The sequence below is a fragment of the Lonchura striata genome, chromosome Z (genome assembly GCF_050655825.1).
Source record: "Lonchura striata isolate lonStrDom1 chromosome Z, ASM5065582v1, whole genome shotgun sequence".
Classification (NCBI taxonomy): domain Eukaryota; kingdom Metazoa; phylum Chordata; class Aves; order Passeriformes; family Estrildidae; genus Lonchura; species Lonchura striata.
The window spans coordinates 21,346,799-21,372,151 of NC_140740.1; the positions used below are offsets into that span (position 1 = coordinate 21,346,799).

At 44.7% G+C, this 25,353-nt stretch overlaps 1 long non-coding RNA gene and 1 pseudogene across 1 annotated transcript; both read right to left on the reverse strand.

The window, feature by feature from the left end:
* Positions 1-132: 132 nt before the first annotated feature.
* Positions 133-12,809, reverse strand: LOC146763684 (sushi, nidogen and EGF-like domain-containing protein 1; annotated as a pseudogene).
* Positions 12,810-14,510: 1,701 nt separating this feature from the next.
* Positions 14,511-19,160, reverse strand: LOC146763685 (uncharacterized). Its single transcript, XR_014951555.1, has 3 exons — positions 17,880-19,160; positions 17,238-17,336; positions 14,511-16,442 (listed from the first exon to the last, which is right to left on the reverse strand). It is a non-coding gene; the product is annotated as an uncharacterized LOC146763685 (long non-coding RNA).
* Positions 19,161-25,353: the final 6,193 nt, after the last annotated feature.

The window sequence follows — 25,353 nt, forward strand, 5'->3', positions numbered from 1 at the left end:
CTAATCCAGGCACCCCCAGGGGACCACCCCACCAATGACGTGAGATAATTTTTGGCCAGAAAAGGTGAAAACAAGAGGAAAAACAGGGTTTTTTTGTTAAAACTGATGTCAAAAATTGGCATTACGGGATATCAAGGTTTTTTCCCAATGTGGTTTAAATTATTACACAATGAAAAGGAGGTGATGGAGCAAAAAAAGTGTAGTTTTTGAGAAATAGAGGGTGTGATTTGGGAAAAAAAAAAAGAAGAGGGAAAAGGGAAAAAAGGGAAGGGGAGGAAGGGATGGATTTTTAAAAAAATGCATTTTGTGGGTTGAGGAATGCATGCGATCATTAGGCCCAGGCCTATGGCATGAGGTGCACCAAGGGGAAGTGCCAGGTCCTGCCCTTGGGTCACAACAACCTCTGCAGTTCCAGGCTGAGGCACAGTGGTTGGGAAGCTGCCCTGGGGGTGCTCATGACAGCAGCAAAACCTGAGCCAGGTGCTCGAGGTGGCCAAGAAGGCAAATGGCCCCTGGGCTGTCCCAGCCATGGTGTAGCAGCAGGAGCAGGGCAGTGACTGCCCTCTGTGCTGGGCACTGCTGAGGCCACACCTCGAATCCTGGGGGCAGTTTTGGGTCCCTCATGGCAAAAAAGACATTGAGGGGCTAGAGGAAGTCTAGAGAAGGGAACAGAGCTGGGGAAGGGTCTGAAGAACCAGGAGTGGCTGAGGGAGCTTAGGAGGCTCAACCTGGGGAAAAGGATGATTAGGGGTGACTCTACCACTTTCTAGAATTACCTGGAAGAGAGGTTATTGCCAGGTGGGAGAGAATCTCTTCTCCCAGACAACCAGCAGCAGGACAAATGAAATGCTCTCAAGCTGTGCTAGGGGAGGTTCAGGCTGGACATCAGGAGGAATTTCTTCAGAGAAAGGGTGACTGGGCTTTGGAATGCCTGCTCAGGGAGGTGGTGTAATCACCATCCCTGGAGTGCTCAGGAAACATCTGGACATGGCACTCAGTGCTGTGGTCTGCTTGACATGGGGTGTTCAGTCAAAAGTTGGATTTGAGGATCTTGGAGGTATCTTCCAGCCTTAATGATCCTGTGGTTCTGTGAGTAGAAATCAAGGGTGGGGAGGGGTAAAGTTGTGTCTTGTATGTTTTTTGTGTCTTGTGATGTCCAAGTGTGTTGAAGGTGCAGCATTTTGGGGGTGTGTGCTAGGCTGTCTGTTCTGGGCCTTGTCTGCTGTGCATATGGCTGCCATCATAACTTCATATTGCTCAAGGCCCCAGAAATTGCCACCCAAAAAGGCAAAATTGGATTAATTCTGTCACATTTCACCCTAAAACCCCTTAGAACCCCAGCAACTGTGGGAACAGTGAGGGTGATGGTAACTTAAGTGTGATGACGTCATCATGGATACCAAGACAATGACATGGACACTGCAATGTCTTAGCTGCAATTTTATTGCTCTGTTAGAAGCTGGCATGATCTGATCTTGACTTCATCGGTGATAACAGTGGCAGTGGTGATGTCCCTCTGCCCCACTCCCTTCAATTCACCTAGAGAGGATATCAACATCCCAAGAGGATGAGCCACTTTCCACCAAAATCCCCAATACTCCTCCAAAAGATCCCAATATTCCCCTCAGAAATCCGTATTTTCCTCACAAATTATCCCATAAAATTCCCACCTTTCCCCAACAAACTTCCAATTGTTCCCCAAAAGCCCAATTTTCTCCAGTTACTAATGCCCCTAAATTCTCAATATTCCAACCAAGATGCCTTCAGTTCCCCCCAGATTGCTAATTTTCCCAAACAATTCCCATCTCCCCCTAAATTCACAGTGATCTTCCCACAGCTACAAATTATTGCCCAAAATCCCCACTTTTCCCCACTCATTCCTGAATTTATTCCCAAAATTCCCACTTTTCCTCCAAATTCCCAATTTTCTCCTCCAATTTACAACCAGCAGGTGTTGTTCAGCTGGGGAGGATTCACACCTGTCACCTGGAAGTCACCCACCTGAAAGACCCAGAGTCCCTGGGACTTGATGTTGGAGGTGGGGGTGATGTTGATGATGTCATTGGTGTGGGATCCAGGAATGTTGTAGAAGTTGGTGTCATCACCACTTTTGAATCCTGCCTAAGAAATTGGGAGGGAGGGGGGGGGAATCTAGGAGGGCTGACCCCACCCAAAGGGGTAGTGGGCCCCTAAAATGATTTTAGGATGAAAATATACTTGCTGTCACCCAGAAATTATATGGACCAATCCATGACCATCACTATCATGATCATCTCCAGAGGAAGGGTGAACAACCTCCTGTCTTCATCATCATCAATCATCATCATCATCATCATCATCATCATCATCATCATCATCATCAATCATCATCATCATCATCATCATTGTCATTACTATTTATCATGTCTAGAAGATGTGTGGACAACCTCCTATCTTCATCATCATCACCATCATCACATCATCAATCATCACTATTATCATTATAATCTCAAATATTTGGGATGGGCCAACCTCTGACCATCATCATCATCTCCAGAAGATGGGACAGGGCAACATGACCTCCCCAAAAATGGTGTGGGCCAATCCCTGACCTTCATCATCATCATCCTCAGAAAATGGAGTGAGACAACCTCCCCCTCCTCTTCCACCCTCTCCACCTACATGTCCTGGGGTCCCTCCAAGTCCCGTTTCAGCGTCTCCATCACTCACTGCCCCTGTAGTCCATTGGATGTCCCAGTAGTTAAGGATGACATAGAACATCTTGGAGTCAGTGGTCAGCACAGCCTGGAAGGTGTTGCCTATCCCAAAGGAGAAAGATCACAGAGATCAAGGATGAGTTATGAAGGTCACGGATGGGTTCTGGATGTCAAAGATAGGTCGGTAAACAAGGCCACCAAATGGGTCAACAAGAGCCAATGGGTCACCTTCATGCCCCATGGACCATGGGCCTCACCTTTTCAGAGGTGGAGCCATAGTAGGCCACATGGTCCCAGGTGGCCACAAAGGCCCAGGTGGGGGTGAAGAGGCTTTTGGGGAAGGACTGGATTATGTGCTGGTTTATGTCTTCCAGCAGTGCCAGGTCGGTGGTCTGGTGGTAGAAAATGTCCCCACCCAGCACGTTGTCCACATCTGCCCAGAATGGGATCACAAAAGGGTGCCTGTTCACCTGAGGGAAGGAGTCAGGGGTGCATTGTCTGATGGGCTCATCAAAGGAGATCACCCCATTGTTGTTCACCTGGAGCAGGTGGGTCCAATACTTTGACTTGGGTTGTGGGGTCCTTAAGATGGACCCTAAAAGCATGACAAGAAGTACCACCCATAGGGACTCCCAACACCGATCAACACCCCAAGATCCACCTCCCACAGGACCCCCCCCCAAGACCCACCAACCAAAGGAATCCCAACTCACAGGACCCCCCAACCCCCAAAGAACCCCTCAAGATCCATCAAGATACCCCACCCACAGGACAACCCCAATTAGCAGATCCATAGAACCCTCTAACAGCAACCACCCCCAGGGCCCTGCCACAGCCCACCACCCATAGGATCCCACAACACCCACCAATCCCCCCAAGACCCACTCATGAAGGACCCTTACAAAATTTGTTGTGGGATCACCCATGTGTGAGGCTTCTGGGTCTCTGACCACTCTGCTTGTCAGAGAGCCGAGTCCTCGGAAGCCGGATAGCGTAATGAAATCTTCCTCTATGAAGGCGGGACGGCACACAGGCGGCTTTTTTCCAGGAGCGTTTATTGAGGAACAGCAATTCAGGGAGCGAAGGGAAAACAACCACTCCAGGAGGGAGCTCGCTCTGAGAGCGTCGAACAGGGGGCGGAATCGGGATTATAACGGGGACAAGAGAGGGAGGGTCCAGGCATGAAGCGTTCAGTGAGGGAAGGCTTCGGGGGCAGAGTCAGGGTCGAGTGGCAGGGTTATAACCAATGAGGGTAAAGGGAAAGAGCGGCTTCAGGGAAGGAACCAATGGAGGTATAAAGAACAAAGAATTTTCTAGCACCAAGGGATGACAGACATACTGATTGATAACAGGGGAGGCAGGGAACTACACACCTGTTACCTCCCAGGGTAATTCGGGGGGACAGTTTCCCAAGTCCCCTCCCACATCTCCCCCGTTCTTGTTAATTAAATAAATATTTGCCAAAGTCTTGGTAAGCGTCTTTTTGAAGATGGTTAAGGCAACTGAAATGAGAAGGACAATTATGAAAATCCAAAAGAGTCCTTTTAAAATGGAGGCTGCCCACCCGGGAATGCCCCACTGCATCAATAGTTTGTGGACGGGGTCCACAGCCGAAGTTTCCGTTTTGATGTCCTGTACTTCGGTCCGGATCCGCTGGATGTTGGCTTGGATGGAAGTGCTCCGTGATGTTAAATTGAAGCAACACAATCCTTCGAAGTCCTCGCAGCTGTGGCCATGGGCGAGCAGCAGGAAATCAATAGCCGCTCTGTTTTGTAATGTGGCTTGCCTGGTGGTTTGCTGGTCTGCCAGAAGATCGGAGAGGGCGGCAGACGAGGCGTTGGCATGCTTGCTTATCCAACACTCCAGGTGAGAAAGCTCACCGAGGGCCTTAGCTGCTGCATACCATGGTAAAAAGATGGATACAGCGACCCTCTTTGTTTTTCCCCAATCGTAAATTTCGGAGTCACAATTTTCGTCGAATTGAGCATATGATCTTTTGGTGCGTGCCAATTGTCTTTCTTTTTTCCAATCTAGAATTTGAGTTCTGTTTGGAGTGAGGGTAGCAAGCTTGCCAAGGCTGCATGGGCCTCCCTGGAGCCGAGATGGAATTCCCGACCATACTCTGTCCCCACAGATAAGAAACATCCCCCTGGGCAATGTCTTGGGATGAGTGGATGAAACCGAAATCACCTGGCTAGTATAATTGCACCAGGTTTGGCTGTTATATTTTTTACTGATAGGTGTTACATCTTTCCGGTATGTGTTTTTGGCCAAGTCAATTCCGTGCCAATTTTGACTTGGCCTCCTATAATAGGATTTGACACAATATCTAGCTGTGAAGGACCCCAGTAAGTCCAATTCTTGGGGTTCCTCTTTGCTGTTGGGCAAAATTTTGGTCCATTCATCCCAAGTATCGACCGGGTTAGGCCTCCTACCCGTGGTTCGGAGCAGGTCGGAATTGGATACCGGCCAATCATCAGCTACCAAGGGGACCCCCACCAGGCAAGTGGACAGGGGATTGTCCACGTTGCCCATGGCCAGACATAGGTTATCCTGCTGCAAGGACTTTGCCAGCGTGATCCAGACATTTTCTTTCGGCTGTGGTACCACCCAGCCATCTGCTACATGCAGCCACAGGAGGATGGAAAGCGTGGCTGCAACCAGCTGGGCGCAGTGGGACATCTTCTGTTGTTCCTTTTGGGTGAATGATGTTCTGGCAGCCATCCTAGTACTAAAATTAAACAAAACAATATTACCAACATACATTTGGTTCCCTCCCCTCCCCCAGCTCCCCCTTTTGGGTTAAAATAAAAATAAATTTCAGGACGGAGGGGTAAAGGGATGACGGGTTAGGTATGAGGGTAGAGGGAACGGCACAGGAGGGGATGGGGTGGCGGAAGTTGTTAAGTCTTGCAGAGGTAGGTATGTCCTTGTGATGAGGACCCGGGAGACGATGTTGGGTGGTCTTCCGGTCCTCTTCTTTTTTCTCCGTCGCCACGCCACTGCATTATCTGGTGGTGATTGTGATGGGGTCGCTGGGTTGCTCCTCGCTGGGGGGTCCGTGGTAGTGCTCTCCAGGTACGGTTTGACGTATTTTCCAGGAATCCATTTGGGACCCTGGGCTGTGGAAACACAAGCGTACCCTCTCCCCCACGTTATCAGAGGGTACGGCCCTGAGATGATTTCTGATTCTGGGTCTCTGATGAGGACTGGCGGACGCTCTTTCAAAACTGCCCTGGTGTTATTGCAAAAGTGTCTGAGTGCAGGGGGATTCGGCTCTCGGTCAGAACAATTTAAGAAATTAAGAACATAAAGTGCCTTGCATAATTTTTCAACTGGTGTCATGGCCAGAGCCGAATCGTGTTGTTGTTCTAGCAGCCTTTTTAACTCTTTGTGGGAGCGTTCCACTATTGCCTGTCCTGTGGGGTTATGGGGAATGCCGGTGGAATGGGCAATTCCCCATTGTTGTAGAAATTGTGCGAATCTTGTCGAGGTGAATCCAGGCCCATTGTCCGTTTTGATGGCTTTTGGGACTCCTAATGTGGCAAATGCCATGAATAGATGTTTGATGATATCTTTTGTTTTTTCACCAGTGTGGAGTGACGCGAACACGGCCCCAGAAAATGTGTCTATGGACACATGCAGGTATTTCAGGCGGCCAAAAGGATTATAGTGAGTGATGTCTGTTTGCCACAGCTCCAATGCTGCCAACCCTCGGGGGTTTATCCCCGTTGGCAGCGGTGGAAGGGCGAAGGACTGACAGCTTGGGCATGTGGCTAGTATGGCTTTGGCTTGTTCTTTTGATATTTTAAATTGTCGGGCAAGGGCAGGTGCATTTTGATGGAAAAACGCATGGCTGAGCCTTGCCTGTGCAAAGATGTCTGGTAAGGTTAATGAAAGTGCAGGTGCAGAGTAATGAGATGTCATTGCAAGGAGGTCGGCCATCCGGTTCCCCTCTGCAATAGCTCCTGGCAGGTCTGTGTGAGCCCGGACGTGCATAATATAATAGAGTTGCTCTCGGTGGGAGATCAGCCAGATTAATTCTGTGAGCAAATCGAATAACTGTTTGTTTTGAACTTCTTTGAGCAGGGCGTGTTCTGCCCGTTCTGCTACCCCGGCAACATAAGCCGAATCTGTTACCAGATTGAAAGGTTGCTGAAATTTTTTGAATGCTCTCACGACCGCAGCAAGTTCTGCGATCTGGGGGGAACCCTCAACCAGTTGGATGTCAGACTCCCACTTCTGACTCTCCGGGTCCTTCCAAGTGATCACCGATTTGTGGGATTTTCCCGACCCATCGGTGAACACCGTGAGAGCACCTTTAATAGGTGTTTTATTTTTGAATGACTTTGGGGCCAAATATAACGTGTCTTTGAATATTTTATGTTTAGGGTAATGAATGGAAATCTGTCCAGGGTAACTGTCTAAAGCAATTTGCAAACTTTCGTTTGTCTGAAGCAGGGATTCCAATTGTTCCAAATTAAGAGGTAGGTAAATGCACGCCGGGTCACACCCTGCGAGGGTCCGGAGGCGTTGTCTGGCCTTTATTATTATTCTAGCCATCAACTCTGCAGGAGTTGAAATAGTTTTCGCTGGCTGGTGCGGGAGAAACAGCCACTCAATGATAAGGAGTGGGTCCTTCCGCCCAGCGTCCCATTGAAAAAGCAGACCATGGAAGTTTGGGCACTTACCCAGTATGGCAAGGGTGACGGGAAGGAGCCGATCCACACGGTGGGCCTGACGGGATCGTATGGCCTCAGCGACTCTCTCCAGGGCTCTTTTGGCGGCAGGTGTTAGCTCGCGAGGGGAAGCTAGGTCGCTATCTCCTCGTAGCAGGTTGAAGAGCGGCGCCAGCTCCTCTGTGGTGAGTCCCAGGAGAGGTCGGATCCATGTGATGGTACCGCAGATCTGCTGGAGATCCCGCAGGGTCCGTGGGTCGTCTTTGATGGTGACAGATTGGGGCGCGACAGTCCTTCCCGTAATGTGAAAGCCCAAATACTTCCATGGCGCTGACAGCTGGATCTTTTCTTCAGCAATTTCAAACCCTGCAGCTTTAATGGCTTTAACAGTTTTGGAAAGTGTGATCTGCAGATAAGCTTGTGTTTCAGCGCAGATCAAGACATCATCCATATAATGCAGGATGATCGCTTCAGGGAACAGCTTTCTGATTGGCGAAAGCACCTGGGCCACAAAAGTTTGGCAGAGCATTGGAGAATTTTTCATTCCCTGGGGCAAAGTGGCCCATTGGTATCTCTTATAAGGCTCCGCCCTATTGATGGAAGGGACGGAGAACGCGAATCTGGGGGCATCTCCGGGATACAATGGGATGTTGAAAAAGCAGTCCTTGATGTCAATGACTGCGAGCTGCCAATCCCGGGGAAGCATGGAGGGTGAGGGAAGGCCAGGCTGCAGGGGGCCCATGTCCTCGATTACCTCATTGACCCTGCGCAGGTCTTGGAGCAGGCGCCATTTGTCTTTGCCAGGTTTTTTAATAACAAAGACAGGAGTGTTCCAGGGGCTGGTGGAGGGTATTAAATGCCCCAGGCGGACCTGCTCCTCTACTAATTCATGGAGCGCTTTTAATTTCTCCTCCACAAGGGGCCACTGGTCCACCCACACGGGAACATCGGTCTTCCAATTCAGCGGTGGGGAGGTGCGCTCCGCAGTGGCCCATACTAAAAATCCCATGCAGGGCTAGGGATATCGAGGCGGGCACCCCATTGGGACAAAACGTCCCTGCCTAATAACATGATGTTAGATGAAACAACAAAAGGCCGAATGGTGGCAATCTGTCCCTCAGGGCCCTCCACACTTACCAGGTGTTTGCTGCGCATGGAGTTGACAGCTCCTCCCACTCCGGAGATTGTGCCACAAGGAGGCACCAACTCCCAGTCGCGGGGCCACTTTGACCGGGGTATGATGGTGACGTCTGCCCCGGTGTCTGCCATCAGGTCCAGTTTGATGGACTTTCCCTGAAGCGATAAAACAGTCTCAATCATTGGTCTGGATTTGCAAACATTTTGTGTGAGGAAGACAAAATTGTCTTCCCCGGAGTCATGTCCAGCGAAATAGTCCTGTGCTGGTGGATCGGTGAGGTCGGCCACGTCGAGGAGGTACATGGCAGCGAAGGGGAGCCCCTTGGTGATGGTGCAAGGTGGTTGATGGCAGACGACTGAGACGGTGACCTCGGACCCCGGCTGAAAACACACCACTTCAGGAACGACGGTAACACGGTCTGGTGTGAGCCTGCAATCTCCGAGTATTAACACTGTTACCTCACAATTACGGTAAGGGGGTTCCAGGAACCCAGCGGGAACTCTCACCAGGTCCTCATCCTGGAGAGTCACAGTGATGGAGCTTTTGAGGACCCGGTGAGTGTCTGAATTTAAGTTGCGGGTTCTACGGAAGAGGCGGAGCCCGTCGTCGTGGCTCCGCCAACCCTCCGGAACTGTCCGCTGGGCCACCGGTCCTCCCGGATGGTGGGGAGGCCTGGGCGCTGTGAGGGGCCACTTGTTGTCCTTGCGCGGCCCCTCCCCGCGCTCCGCGACCCGTTTCCCGCCTGCTGATGGTAGGGCATCGGGTTCCTGGGTATTGGTCTTGGGGAGGGTGTGTACGAGTAGTGTGGTTGCTCCGGGGGCCAGTATGGGCAGTTGGCTTGTATGTGGCCCATCTGGCCACACCCGAAGCACCGGATGGTGTTCATCGTCAACATCGCCTCCCCAATCCCCTTACTTACTGCAAGGGCGACAGTGGTCTCGGTGGAGGCGGCTTTCGTGCAGGCCTCCACCATCTGTGCGATGGTGGGTTCGGGGTCCTGAGGTAAAGTCCTTAATATCTTCTTTGTCTCGGCTGTCGCGTTGGTCATGGCCATCTTTCTCAGGAGCTCTTCTCTCGCTGCAGGATGGTCTATCTGCCGGTCGATGGCCTCCCTCAGCCGGTCCACGAATTTTATGAAAGATTCCTCTGGGCCCTGGGTAATAGCTGAAAAGTTCTGGAGGGGGGTTTTCCCATCGGGGATTTTTAACAGTGCCGCTCGGCCAGCCTCCTTGATGTCATCTAGGACCTCCGTGGGTAACAGTATTTGGTCCTCTGGCTGGCTGAACTCCCCCTCCCCTGCCAGGGCTTCTATGGCTTCCTCTCCCTCTCCAATTGCCTCTGCTAAATTGTGTTTTTTCAGAAGAGGCTTGAGGAGCTTTCTCCATTGAATGTCCCACAATAAAAGCTCGGTGGGAGTGAGCAGGGACTTGGCAATATATTTAACGTCATGCTGGACCAATGTATGGCCCGAGAAAGTGAGGTCCAATACATTCTTAAAGAAAGGAGAGTCTCGACCATAGTCTTTGGCAGCCTTCCTCAGTTCTTTAATCTCCACATATGGGAGTTGCTCCCAGTGTGGCCGCTGCCCCCTGGTCCTCACCACAGGTGCTGCGAACGGCCCCAGATCTTTTGCGAATTCTAAATCCCCATCCTTAATTGCCTCTGCCCTGATCCGGGCCCACCCACCTCCCGGCCTAGGTGTGGGCCGGGGGCTGTCGCTGTCCTCATCCTCATCGGAGGATGAGGCAGGACGAGCAAGGGCTCGGACCTTCCCCTTGGCCGGTGGGCTTCGGTGGCATGAAGCCCGGCAGGCCAAGATGGCCTGCTTCCGGCCAGGCCGACTTCCGGTTCCGGTGGCGTGGGAACCAGAAGAGGCCTGAGGGGAGGCGTGGCCAGGCTCACCCACCGGGGCGTGGCCTTCCGGCAGGGGGTTCCCTCCCACCGGGGCGTGGCCTTCCTGCAGGCCGGTCCCTCCCACCGGGGCGTGGCCTTCCTGCAGGCCGGTCCCTCCCGCCGGGGGCCCACCCAGGGGTGTGGCCATGGGGGCTGGAGGGGCGGGTCCCGACGACGTAACAATCGACGCGGTGGTAGGGGCGGGACCCGACGCAGGGGCGGCACTCGACGGGGGTGGAACCTGAGGGGGACTGGCAGGGGCCCGAAGGGAGTGAGGAGGTGGAGAGGAGGCGCCATTTTGTCCCTCGGTGGCGGGCTGCTCGGCCATGTGGCCGGCGCCATTTTGTGAGGTGTGGTGACAGAGATCAGGAATCGAATAACATGGTTTTAAACTGGGTACAGGGGTTTGAGGGCTTTGGGGAGAGGAAAGAGTCGCACTGGGATGGCCAGTCCCAGGACGAGGAGAGGACAGAGTGGGGCGGGGAGCAGCAGGGAGACGGTAGCAGCCCTGTGCCTGGTTATGGCAGGATCTGCTGCCCGACCCACCCTTAGGGGAAACCGAGTTAGGAGTGGGGGGGGCGGAATGAGGGTTAGGAGAACCGGGAACCCAACTCTCACCCTTTTGTTTAAATAAAGTGTAAATAGAATGAAAAAGTGGAAAAAAATGCCCCACAGAAAAATTCCCCTTTACTTGTAATGCGTATAACAGTTTCCCAATATTTCCCCAGAAAATAAGAGAAGAAAAATCATCCCTGGAGGTGTCAGGGAAGTTATCGAAAATAAGATTAACAAAAGCCTTAAGGTCCCTCTTTTTAAAAGAAATGTTACCCAAAACAAGGGAGGATTTAACGTGGAGGTAAAAATCCCGCCGGGCAGGAGACAAGCGGTTGCCCATTCTCACTGCAGAAAAAAGGAAATCCCCAAAGAGACAAAGCGAGAAACGAAAAGGAAAAGAGACAGGGTCGGGTGCCAGACAGGGCACCAGGAACTCACCACAAAAAAGACCGCTGTCAAAACGAAAAAGCCTCTGAGGGGGAGAGGAAGCGCTGCAGATCTCGTCCCGTTCGGAGTCTGCTCCCAAACTCGAAGTCGAACCAGGACGAGGTGTCTGCAGCCCGCGAGGTAGGCGATCTTCTTCAACGAAGAGCAGCCGCTCGTGGAACTGGCGGCGAACGGCGCTTTTCGTCCTCGGGCAGCCGGATCACAGAGCCGAGGCAGCCGAGGAGACGCTCTGCGGCTGACTCCTGAGAGGGGCCAGTCTGTTCGGGCGCCAGTTGAGGCTTCTGGGTCTCTGACCACTCTGCTTGTCAGAGAGCCGAGTCCTCGGAAGCCGGATAGCGTAATGAAATCTTCCTCTATGAAGGCGGGACGGCACACAGGCGGCTTTTTTCCAGGAGCGTTTATTGAGGAACAGCAATTCAGGGAGCGAAGGGAAAACAACCACTCCAGGAGGGAGCTCGCTCTGAGAGCGTCGAACAGGGGGCGGAATCGGGATTATAACGGGGACAAGAGAGGGAGGGTCCAGGCATGAAGCGTTCAGTGAGGGAAGGCTTCGGGGGCAGAGTCAGGGTCGAGTGGCAGGGTTATAACCAATGAGGGTAAAGGGAAAGAGCGGCTTCAGGGAAGGAACCAATGGAGGTATAAAGAACAAAGAATTTTCTAGCACCAAGGGATGACAGACATACTGATTGATAACAGGGGAGGCAGGGAACTACACACCTGTTACCTCCCAGGGTAATTCGGGGGGACAGTTTCCCAAGTCCCCTCCCACACATGTGATCCCACAACACACCCCAAGACCCACCATGTGGGGGACCACCCAAAACCAACCAACTGCCCCAAGACCACCAGCCATATGACCATGAAGGACCACATCATCACCCACCATCCACAGATCCTCCCAAGTCCCTCCAACCCCCCCCCAATACCACCAGCCCCTCTCAAGATCCCCTACCCATCTGAAGATGCTTCAGCGTCCAGGTATAAAACCCACTATGGATTCAAGAAGGGTTCATTTCAGAGACACACACACACACACACACACACACACACACATGAAAAATGAAGTAGAAATTGAGGGGAAATTTGGAAAAATAGAGGAAATTCCCAAAAATATGGAATTTGGGGTGGCCTACAAACACAGTTTGGTAAGTTTTGACACAGAAGGTGAAGGGATAGAGAGGGCAATTGCCTCAGATGTCCCATCATTCAGTTTGAGGTTGGTTTTATCCCCCTGGTGTGGTCCATAGGGATAGAACAGGGATCCTGTAGGAAAATCAGGATTTGGGAACTGTCCCCAAAATCCCACTCAATTATATTGATTTTGGGGTGTGACCCACCAAATTTGGGGTTCCCATTATCTTGGTTACCTAAAAATGGATGTGTCTTCTCCTGGGCTTTCATGGTGAAATGGGTGAAAGGGAATGACTCCAGTGGAATTACATGGGGAACATATGGATTTTGGGAGAATAGCAGGGAAATGGTATGATGTATGTGGGAGAAAGTCTGATTTAGGTGGAAGTAATGTTTTCTAAGGGCAAAGCCCCCAAAATTCACCTTTTTCAGATGAGGTTTTGGTGTCCACCACGGAACCTAGAGAAGAAATAGGAGGGAAAATGAGTTGATCACTCATTTTTCCAGCAGGGATGAAAATGACAACACTTTTCAGAAACAAATATTTACCTAAAATCAGGAGAAACAAAACACTAGAGGGTGACATCCTTGACCATAAAATAACTGCAAAAAAACCTGGAAAACTTAAAAAAACCCCTATAAATACATCCAAACAAGCAAACCAACAACCCTCCCCAAAAGAGATGGTGCAGCAAAATGAACTTACAGAGGCAAAAAAAAAAAAAATCACATTAAAACACCAAACACACACTTTGTCCAAGAATTTAATGTGGAGGGATTTGTGTATGTGTGGTACTTTAACAATTTTTAAAAAGAATTGATGTATTTTAAAACTTGGCTTTTTGATTTAATGATAGTACATTTTAAAGTTACAATTTAATTTAATTCAGGAAATTTAAAATTTTGATCTAATTTTTACCTTTTCATTTACTATGATTCAATTTTAATAAAAAATCTTATATAAATGAACAATATTTAATTTAATTTCAATTTTTAATTCTAAACGCATTGTCATTTTATTTCATAGTGTTCTAAGATGAATGCTATTTTTATTAATCTTCTATTTATTTGATTTTTATTTAATTTTTATTTAATTGACTCTTCAGTTTTTGCTATTTTTGTGAAGAAATTTTTCCCCTTCTGTGCCCAAATTCACTATATTTTTTGCCTTTTTTTCTGAATAAGATGAGGATTATTTACAATTTTGCATGCATTTTTAAAGTGATTTAAAGGCACAAATCTTCCTTAAATACATGAAAAAACCAGGACCTTAAAGAGACAATATTCCAAGGAATTACCAAAATGCCACCAGAATAAAAATTCCCTCACCTGCACTTCAATGAAGTGAAGAACTGCAGCCTGAAAAGGAGCTCAAAGACCCTCAAATGCTGGCTTTTACTTTGTCTTGTTCCTTTTTTTAGCAAAACAAAAAAATACTGAACATGTAATTTGCCAGCTTCCCACCCATCCAATCTCTCTGAGCTCTCTCAGGATTCTTTAGAAAGGGAAATTTAATCATGTGTTGGCGATTTTAGGCTCCTGCAGATGTTTGTTTTTTTTTTTTTTTAAGCACAGTTAAGACATTTTTTGAATAATTTTGGGGTTTTGAAGACACCTCTGGATCCCTCCTCACTCTTATGTGAAGTTTTTGGCCCTTTCCAAACTTTCAACTTTCATCTCCTGATTTAATTTTTTTTTAAACATAAATGTCCTTTTAAAATTATTTTAAATTATAGATACTTTATCTCCTTTTTTTTTATAATCAGGAAGAAAATAGATTATCCCCATTTATTTGGGATTTTGAGGACTCTTTTTGGTTATTGTGAGGCTAAGAAAAAATCTTTATAATGTACTTTGGCCTTTCTTTCCTGGAAGAAAGAAGTCCTTATATGCAGGAATTCCACTTTTTGAGGAAAAAAAACCATTTAAACCACCAACATTTTTAGTGTGGTGTCTTTTTTTTTTTTTTTAAGAAGTTAATTTTTTTTTTTTTTTTTAGGAATTCTTTTAAGGGAAAAAACCCTTTTACTATCATTATCTTAAGGAAAAAATTCATGTTCCTTTTTACCGGCAATTTAAAAGTATTTTTTGCAGAAAAAATCTTTATTGTTGCTCTCCTTTTTTCTTCTTCTTATTTTTCTAAAGGAAAACCCCTTAATTTGCTTGTATTTTAAGAAACTTCATTTTCCCAGTTCCAGATGGGTTTTTTTCAAGTTCTTTAAAGTTGTCTAGGATTTTTTGATTTTTTGTCCAGGAACTGGCCTTAGACTGTTCCAGAATCCTCAGCTGGGACTTGTCTCATTAATTTTGCAAAAATCCCAGACATATTTGGGCTTGTTTCCCTGAAGACAGTGGACAGGGGTTGAAGTGAGGGCAAGGATTCTGAGGAATTCACTGGATTTTTGGAGAGGCTCCCTGGAGGAGAGTCAGCTGGGATGTCCCTGCGCATTCCCCTCACCCACACCTCTTGTGGGACCCTATCAGTGGCAAGATCCACTCACCCACTTCCAAATTCTCAAAAATTCTGGGGTCAGTTTTTTTACCCACCCTCCTCCAGCTGGGTGTGATGAAGAGTTTGTGATGAACCAGTCAGAGTTTAATGCTTGCCCCGACTCCCCAACCTCACCCAGTCCTTGCCCTGAAAATGTTCCCAGGACATTCCTGCAAGGAATAAAATCCTGTGTGATTTTGCTGGAGAGAGCAAAAAACATTGGTAAAACTCTGCCAGGGCCTTGCAGGGAGAGGCAGCAGAATTCCAAGGAAAGGTTAATGCTGGCAGTCCCTTGGTGTCATTGCTTTCAGTATCTGGTGACAAGTGGCCTGAAAACCAGACAGTGTGGAATTTCCTGCTCTTTGTATCTCAGTGCATCATGGAGAGGTTTGTTTGGTCTGGGGCTGGTTGCCTTTGTTTTCCTCCTGATTTAAGACTTTATCACAACATGTGGCTTTTATGTGCAATGCTAATGCTGGGAGGAACTGCAAAATTGTGCTTGCTAGGAATCTTGCTAATTGCTGGTTTTAAAGCTTATTTGCATTGGTATCATCTTCTCTAGGGACATGAATCATAGATAATTCCTATTCTGATTAGTGTTTAATACTGATTTTCCTTTTCTCTAGATTGGACCAAACTTTCAGTTCAGGTAAGAGATTTACAGATGTAGTTTGAATTAAAATAACTGTTCTCTTCTGAAATTCAGTTGCTTCTTTCTATTCACATAATAAGGCATAAGGCATAATCTGGAGAGTCGTGTCTTTCAAGGCCACCCAAAATTCTGGATGGATCCCTTGCTGAGTATTCAACTTTAAGATCCTGAGAAGACTGAGTCAAATGGCACAAATTCTATCTGCTTGGAAAACTGTCAGTTTAAACACCAGAAAGCAGGAGTTTGGATTCCCATTAATTTTAAACCTTGGCCTTAGAACATGGTGCGGTGAATATTTGTTGCTGTGTTTGCCCTCATGAGATTGTTTTTTTTGTTGTAACTTCTTACAACTGGAACCAGCAAGAGTTACAACAGACAAAGAGAACACTCTTCCCTGACTCTTCCCTCTGGTACCAATCACAGAACACTTGACTTTAGTCTCACTCCCTTCTGCCTCAGCAACTGTGACCCTAAACACAATAAATTCTTTATTTTTTCTGGTTGGAGGGAGGAAGTTGACATGCCAGCCACATTTTCCTTCTGGAACCTTCACTCCATAGCATTCCAACAGGATAGCCTCTGTCACCTTCCCCCAAAGTCTCTGGAAAGGTCTGTGCAAAGGGCTGTGATGCAGGATGTGGTGAAACACTGATCGGATCTGATGAGGCAGCTTTTGAGTTTCCTTCCCTGCTGTGCTAATGATCTCTGCACGCAGCCAGAAGTGCAGCCTGAAGGATTGTCTGTCTCGCACAAGGGCAGCCTAGGTCGGGAGAGGAAAGCAGGTTTTAATCAGGGTCCCCAGAGTGTGGCAAGGACAGCCTGACCCTGTTCCGGATGACGATGCCATCAGTCACCACCACTGCAGACACCTGCCTGCTGCCCCAGCCAGATCTGTGGGCTGGTCACTGATACTGCTTCCCTCTGTTCGACTCCTGCAGGAAACCTGCTGGCTTACCCAGCAAAAAGACTGCAAGCCCCAGTGATGCAGCACAGCTGCCACTCGCTGCTCTGCAGCAACAGGAGGTCAGGGATGGCTTAGTGCTGCACTGAGTTTATTTCATTAATGTCCTTCACTGCAGGTTTGTAGTGAAAGTTTGTGTATCTGCTCTCTACTGGTGTCTCTGTTTGTAAGCCCTCTGCTTAAATTTCTTGTGCTCCCTAATTAGTATAGAGAGAAAGAGGCACTGGGAATGCCTCCCTGGTTGACACTTGGGTTTTATTTATAATTAGTTGCATTAAATCTTTTTGCAATGAGCATTGGGAAAGAACAAAATGAAAGGAGACACACAAAGAAGCTAATTTACAGCTTTGAAAAAAAATCTGAGCACAAATTATTAAATTTTAATTCAAATTCCTCATTCTTAAGAAATTTTACTTTTTAAAACTGAAATTGATGTAATTTAGAATAATTGTGTTTATTTTAACATTTATTTGATTTCAAAGCTTTAAGATTTTAAACTACAATTTTCTTGGCAAAAAAATTCCCCCAGATCTGAATTAGCAAAGGGTTTTAAAAGGTGCAAAAGCATCTTGTCAGAACTCAATTCTACATCACCTGGAACAGATGGAAGGCTTTGAGCACATCCTGATATTGACAGTAGCTCCCCTTTCCCATGCATGCGTGGCTTTACATCCAACCATTTCAGTCCTGGATCTGAATCACACATGCAAACCAGTCATGAGCAAATCTGATCTATCAACATAACATAGCATTTTAGGATAAAATTTCAAGTATTTACCAGGCACTTATCTGTGACTGAATTATATTTGTATTAGGATGCATCTGTGCATGATGGTGTGAATTAACTGCCAAGATGACAGCTGTATCATGCTCTAGAAAGTGGACCAGCACTGCATTAGGAAGGAATTTTATATATTGCCAGCAGTTTTAAGCTACAGTCAAGACTAAGAAGCTCAAATTACATGGCTAACTTATTCTGAGAAGCTATTTATTTTGATCAGACTGTAGCTCCCTTTTGTGATTACATTGAACACAATGCATTCAGGCTTTCTGTAACCCAGGAAAGCATAAAAGCAGCCAGGTAAAGAAGATTTTATGAAAAATAATGTTGACCATTGACCATTTAAGATGGACATTTAAGATGTACAGTGGGTTAGAAATAACATTTTCAGAAGAATCAACTTTTTTTTTTTTTTACTCTAAATATTGGTGAGATCTGGTTGAAAAAAGCTTTACCTTGGAAAATTTTGTGGGAAAAAACTTCAATGTTCTCCATAAAACAGATGGGGAAGGTAAAGGATGTTGTACATCTTTCTTCTTTTTTCTTCCTGGCAGGCAATCAGATCTGCTTAACTATGACTCACACAACCCTCTTTTTGCTGCTTTATGCATTATTTGGGCTACTGGTTTACTTCTAACAGTCTGTCAGCAGGCTTTGAACTTTAAGTGCACCTGTGCACAATTAAGAGGGACAAGCAGATTCACCTTTTTTTTATATGAGAGAGGGACTCTACATAGCTACCACAGTGTCTGGCTACTAAGATCTCCAATTAAATCAAACAGGATATTCAGTAACTTAGGATTTAGAAAGACAGGTTTCACAAATTTTGTGCAGATGTTTTATAGCATTTAGAAGAGTAGATTTTGTGTGAGTGTGTTGTTTCAGCCTTGAACTTCTTTTCTTACTGTCTAGCCCTAACACAAATGGTCTAATTGTCTTGTGGAGAAATGTCTCCATTCTTTGTATGCAGCTCATGAAAATGAAGAAAAGGAGGAAAAAAAGACTTAAAATTTTGTGCTATCTCAAGTGACAAAAACACCTATGACAATGATTAAGTGCTACCTTAAAGGGATAGTCCCCTGTCAGAATGAGAATCTCCCTATCCTGCAATGGCAGGAATTTTGTTAAAAAGCATGCATGTCTTTGTCCTCTATGAAATGTTAAAGAGCAGATCTAATTTTAACATCAACACCATAGATAATCTCATGTATCTTTTATAATAAGTCCTTTTACATCTGGTGTCTTCCTTCACTCTTACTGACAGATCTCCATGTTCAACACAGTGTTCAGCTTTGACTCATGACATGGTTAAGATGCTTCCAGAAGTTTATTGCTGTCTTCTACCCTCAAAATAGCCTCTGCCTTCCCCAGGTGATTACTGTCACCTTATTTTGACTTTCCTTGAAAGTTTAGGTGGCCAGAAACTCCTGGGGTCAGCTAACTCTCAGAGTGACTTCCCATACTGACAGAAGCAGTCTGTATGCTGAGCCAAAGGGAGCAAAGGTGAGTCAAAAGTGCAGAGGGAGATCTCTCTGAGGCATTACAATTCTGAGAAAAAATTCTAAAATACCATTCAGAACATCTGTGCCATCCATGACTGTTAAATAAAAGAAAAAGTACTGCTCCTGCACTGTGCTGAGGTGGAGATTTCTTTCTAACACATATAGGGCTGTGTTTCAGATCTGGGACCAAAAGAGCATGGACAACACATGGGTGATTTATTACTGCTGAACAGTTCTTGCACAGCATCTACATCTCCTTTTCTTCTCTGTGCTCTCTCAGGGAGCAGGTGGGGTTTGGAAAAGTGATGGGATTTGGCACAGCTGGGACTCAAAGTGACTCAAAGCATGACTCTGTATCATCCAGGACTGTGCTCAGAGGTAAAACTGCAGGAGGCGGAAAGGAACTCTTTCCAAAGTAGCCACTGCGTGGACACAGTCTGGGCCCCAGTTTGCTGGTGGCAGGTGGGTAGGTGACTGACTTTTGCATCTCTTTTCTTTTTATTTTTTTATTCCCTCCTCATTTATTAGATGGTCTTTATCTGAATCCATGAGATTCTCATGCTTTTGCCCTTCTGATTCTCTTCCCCACCCCTCTGGCAGAGACAGAGCAAGCCAATGACTGTTTACCCTATGAGAAACTTACCCAAATGAAAACAAAGAAAAACCCTCTTTCATTAAAAAGGCTGAGGGAAATAAAAGGCCAACAGAGGAACACTGGAGTGAGTACAGAAACATTTCTGTGCTGTGCTTGATATTGGTAACTGCCCCAAAAACTTTCAGAATTGGCCTTCTGTAATTTCTGTAATTATCTGTGTTTTGGGAAATTATGGATATGGTTTAGGTCAAGCTGAAATTATGCTGACCAGAAGTAAAACAAGCGTGTATGTACATGAGCACATACTGTAGAGCAAAAGGAGCAGATCTCTACAACAAAACATTCAGATGACATTCACATCACACAGACTCAGGGTATTCTAGTCAGATTAACCCTAGGCTAGTCCTGTGGACTGAAAGGCTGCAGGAGGTGAAGCATTTTTGGATGTCCGGGTTTGGTTAAGCCTTTTCCAGAAAAAAAGCCCATCATCATGGTCTGAAAGGGCTCCATTAAATGAATGAGTATGTCATACCACAATGTGACTGGGAAATTCACTCTTGAGCCTAGCTGAAGGGGTAACAGACCTGTGTTTTCTATAAGGAGATACGCAGTTCCAGAAATTATGTTACTTTCTTCTGGAGCCACAAGTAATACTGATTCCTTTCACTAAAATTTTAATTAAAACTCACAAAATGTAAGCTGTTAAGGTATTGTAAGTGATTTTAAGAATTCATGAGGATCTACAGTAATGAGAAACAGCTGTTTTGTCTGGGGTGAGACCTGTGGTCTTTGCACTGGTCCTGCCTTCCTGACACCTGACATTTGGGAGACATTACTTTCAAGAGGTCTGAGAAGGCTGGCCAGGTTTGCCAAAGTCATTTGTGTTATGCCTTTGTTGTGTTCCTGTTGAGGGAAGGGCTGTTGGAAAGCAATGAACTGATCCTGCATCCAGGCAAGGGTGCTGCAGGGCAGAACACAGCGGGTCTGACCATGGTTTCCAGGGTGACTGCTGGAAGGGATTTCCCAGTAATCCAGCTGGACAGTGTTCTCCTAAGCAAACAGTAGGATTCAGCTGGGAATGTCCAGCTCAAAGTCACTGAGCCATACGTAAGCCAGATGAAATGTTTGTGGTCACTGGGAACTGCTGGCAGAACACATAGTACACTGAGATTTATATCCTGAAAAACCAAGAAGTGCACAGGAATTTTTAAAATTTGCCTGTTTGTTTGGTTTTTTTCACTTACTTGTGTAAAATGTGTGAGAGAGAATTTAAATAAAGAACTTGTGCTTATGTCTCCTTGGCTTTTTCTCTGTTAAATCTATCAATCTTCAGCTGCTGGGGAATGTGAGACAGTGCCAGAGAACAGGGCTTTTTCCTGGATCTCTAGGGTTGTCACAGGTAAAGGAATTCAGGTATCAAGCTCCTTTTACAGTGCCATCAATACTATGATGAAAAAAAGCCATTTTGGTCAGTAAAATAATATTTTTGATAGAGTTTAGGCCAGAAAAGTGATTTTTTTCCCCCCACATCTCTGCAAGAAGAGGCAGGTTTTGACCACCAGTTTACAACATAACAAAGCAACCAGAGGCAGAGCAACCTGAGTCTTTGGAAGTGGCACTAGACTGTAAATGTGGGTGTCCACCTAGGGCTGGTGGATGCCCCTGGGGACTCTGCAGGAATCCCAGTCCTAAAACATGCAACTTCTGCAGGGTGGGATATTCCACCCTCTTGTGAAGGCAGCAGGGTCTTACACAGTCAGAGTCAGCCTCAGCACCTGCTGATGTCTGCGTATTTTCAGTGTAACTCCTCTAATAAGTATTAATTATTTCTGTCTATAGTCCTTTCAGCAGTTACCACAGAGTTATTCCATTTTACATATGGCAGAGGAGGTTAATGATCTGGACTGTCACAAGCAGTGTATCATAATTATGTCAGTCATTAAACCTCTAATGGTATGTTTGAAATATGGGAGAGGCAAAAGTTTGTCTAGCTGTTCGCTCATGCTCCAAGCTGCCTTGTACATTTTCATAATTACTGAACTCAGGAGAAGACAAGGATGTTAAACTCCATGTAAAAATGAGGCTGGCAGATCAGTGGTGTGTTTCATCTAATCTCTTGCCTCTGAAATTACCTACATTTGTATGAGAATTATGGTGATGTCTAAAGAGTGGCCTGGCTGGTAAGCAAGGACATGCTGGCTCCGTTCTCCCTGGTCAGTGGTTGGTTGGTTACACCTGTGGATGTGCCACTGCAGCCTTTGGTGTCTTTATTTTTTCTGCCATGCACCTTCCTCAATGACTGCAATTGAATGAATTTCAGCATGGAGCTGTAGGATCAGGACAATGAGCCCCTGGTTTGCTGCTCTTGTACCAAAAATCTTTGCACTGCCAGAGAGCCCATGCGTTAGTGACCACTTGGAGTGTTTCTGGTAGTACAAAACTGTTGTGGTGTGGGCACCTGGATAAATCCTTCATTTCAGCTTCATTTTAACACTATTAAATACATAGGTAAGTTATCCCTGAATTTCATGTCCAGTGGCAGTACAGATTACTTCCTCAGCCATAGAAATGGAAAGTTGCTGAGGAATCATGCTTTTGTCAGCATGTTAAAGGTTTTGGGCTTATCAAAATTTTTAGGTTTGAAATATTGATTTTAAAAAACCCAAAACATAAATAATGTACATCTTTACTGAAATATTTCCTTTCAGTTTTTAAATTTCAGAAGCCTAAAGAGGAAAATCTTGAAAATATGTCTTCTTTGCCAACATGTGTGAGGATATTTAAATGGAAAATAATTGTGATAGATATTTAAAGAAACAAGACTTGATAATTTATTTTTAACATTCTGTGGTTTATTTCTTTTTAATTAAGTTTTTAGTAAAAAATCTGTTTCCTCAGTAGCTTTCAGTTTTTGTGGTTGACAAAAATAAACCACATCTTTGTAGATTATAAACAGAAATATTTTTTAACAATAGTGAATAAATTTACTATCTAAATCAACAGATTATACTAAATGAAGTGTCTTATCTACTATAGCTGTTATTTATACAATTATTTAAATAAATATTCAATTATTAATTCTAATCACATATTTCTTTGATCAGTGGGCTTGATTGATATTTTCACTCAATTCAAAAATCATTTTTATAACTACACAAAATTGATCAGAATTTTCAGAAAATTTTGGGATAAAACATCAAAGTTCACTTATGTGAAGAAGAACAAAGAAAAACTAGGTTTTCTGGAGAGAAGTTATGAAAGAAAAGCTAAAGAAGAGAATGCATTCATAGCAACAAGGATGAAACATTGACAACAATACTATTGAAAGATTCCTGGTAACAAGACCACTCCCAATAAACAAATATGTTTTAAATTGTTTCTTGGTATTCCCATTACTTGTAGACATCATTAGGAAAATAAAAAAGACACAAATAAAATTATTTTGAAGAATTTTTTTGGTTTTTTCTTTTTTTACAGATGTTACTGATTTATGTTTTCATGTAAAAAATTTTAGTTCATATCTTGATTTTTTAATTGCTGTATTACAGGCTAGATGCTGGTTTTCTTAGGAAAAATAATTTTAAGACAAAAGCTCAAAATTGTCAGAGAAACTTGGTAACTTACCTGCTTTTTCCATTATGATTCCTTTCCTAAACAATTACACACTTTGTGGTTTTATGCTGATTTGGTCAAAAAAAAAAAGGAGCTTGGCTATAAGTCCCATAACACTCTTAATCTTCATCACCTTTACCCATTAGTTTTCAGAAGGAGTTCTGTGAATTTCTGCACATTCAAATGTTTGGCTAAAAATTTCTGCTGGTATGAACAAAAACCAAAACCCAACCCAAACCAACCAAACAAACAAAAAAAGGGAGTAGTTTCCATTGTGAGGTTTATTGTCAAGCATTGTTAATGTTTAATTTTAACTATATTAATCTGGAAGTTATGGGGCAAGGGCATAATGGTGGCACTATGAGATCAGATAAATACACTGAGTAATACTTCAATAGGCCTCTGACACACCGGATGATGTTTGGGGTGGGTTAAGTTTTGGGTGCTTTTTCTGGTTTTATATAAACTATTTAGGAAATCCCATTAAGGAGAAAAATAGAATTATCTGCTCTGAATCGTCAACATTTTCTTTGGTGAAAAGCCTATCTTGTGGGTCAGAAATGTACTCAAGCTTCTGACTCCTGTAGAATTATGAAATATTATTTTCCATTTTCCCTTAGTAATCAATTATAGCAAGTGTGTGCCACTTCATTGGTATTGGTATTTGTGTTACATCTAAATCTGCAAAAGCACAGTGGTAAATCACATCTTCTTTATGTGCATAACATTGATATAAGTTTGCTACTTAAATTTCACTTCACTGAAACATCCCTGCCTTGGGTTGTTCTCTGAGCAGTGTAACCAGCAAAAGTGGGACCATTGCTTAATTGACACAGTCAGAAATCTGCAACCTTCATAATGAACTGATAATTCCTTGAATGGGATGTGCCCTGTGCTTGTAAAACTTTACACTTCAAGCAGGTAGCCAATACTGTGAGAATGAGTAGTCTGGTGTGTTGCTATTCTACCTAATTCTTATATTTTATTATCTACACATTTTTCAGCTACAGCTGATGGTGCAGGAATGAGGCCAAACCTGGGTTTTTTACAGCTTTTATTGTCCTTTCAGCAGCTTCTCTATTTCTAGCTAGTCCTCTAAGATAGTTTCATCTGTGTTTTTCTTCTCTTCTGCTTTTGTAGGTATAATGCTGAATCAATCTTATAATGGAATGAAAACCCCCAGCATATTTTTTTTCCACAAATTAACAGAGTGCTCAGGATTTTGAGTATTTTCCTGATGAATAATGTAGCTGATTTGACAGCAAAACTATGGCATGCCTTGACCAGAAAGCAAAAAACATAAACTCTTCTAGAAATATTAGTGTTTCTTCCCCAAGATTTTGTATTTTTTTTTTTTTTTTCAGAACTAGGAGCAGGATTTATTTTGCAATAGAGAAGTAACCCTGGAATTTCTGACAAAAATGTCTTACAACTCCATTTTTTTTTATTAACAGCTGAGTGTTTCAAACCCATTAGAGGAAAATCTGATGCTTCTCTTTAAAGAAGAAGGAATTCTTCTCTTGGGCTGTGAAATTAGGAGTTGAGCTACTTGAGGACATGGGTCTGCAAATTGGAATTAATAACTTTATGGTGAGTCATGATTGGTTTAATTTTATGCTTATAAAAATATGTGAGCTTTCAAAGATATTTTAACCTTCATTTTTCTTTTGGTGTATAACTGTGTCTGAATTTTATTGGTAAAGTTGTAACTAAATATTTGGCAACTGGCAATGTGGATTGCATAAGTTAATTACTTTCACTGTGTTATTTACACTCAGTAATGAGATACTTTTGAAAATTATTTAGATGTCCTTGCTTAGTTGCAAGTCTTTTAAAGGCATTTATAATTCAATGTTCACTGCTTTTTCTGTGTTATACAGTATCAAAGAGGAGCCAAATCACCTATTTCCATCCCTTTTAGTTGAAACAGGACTATTTCTACTTCCTGTTCAGGGACTGGTTGTGTTACCCAGTTTCTGGCACATTGTTTATCTTCACTTTCATTTGGTCACAATAACAAGGTTTCTGCTAAAGGAAATTGTAGAAAAAAAGGCATATTCATTTGTTTTTCTTCATTGACCAGCACCAGGGAAAACACTACAGTACACATGGGCCAGTTTGCAAATGCAGCTTAGTCTGGTTTCAGAGAGCAGAAGGAATGAGCTCTAGTGCATGGTGTAATTACCCTAATTTACTTCCATTCCATAATTAAAACTGTGA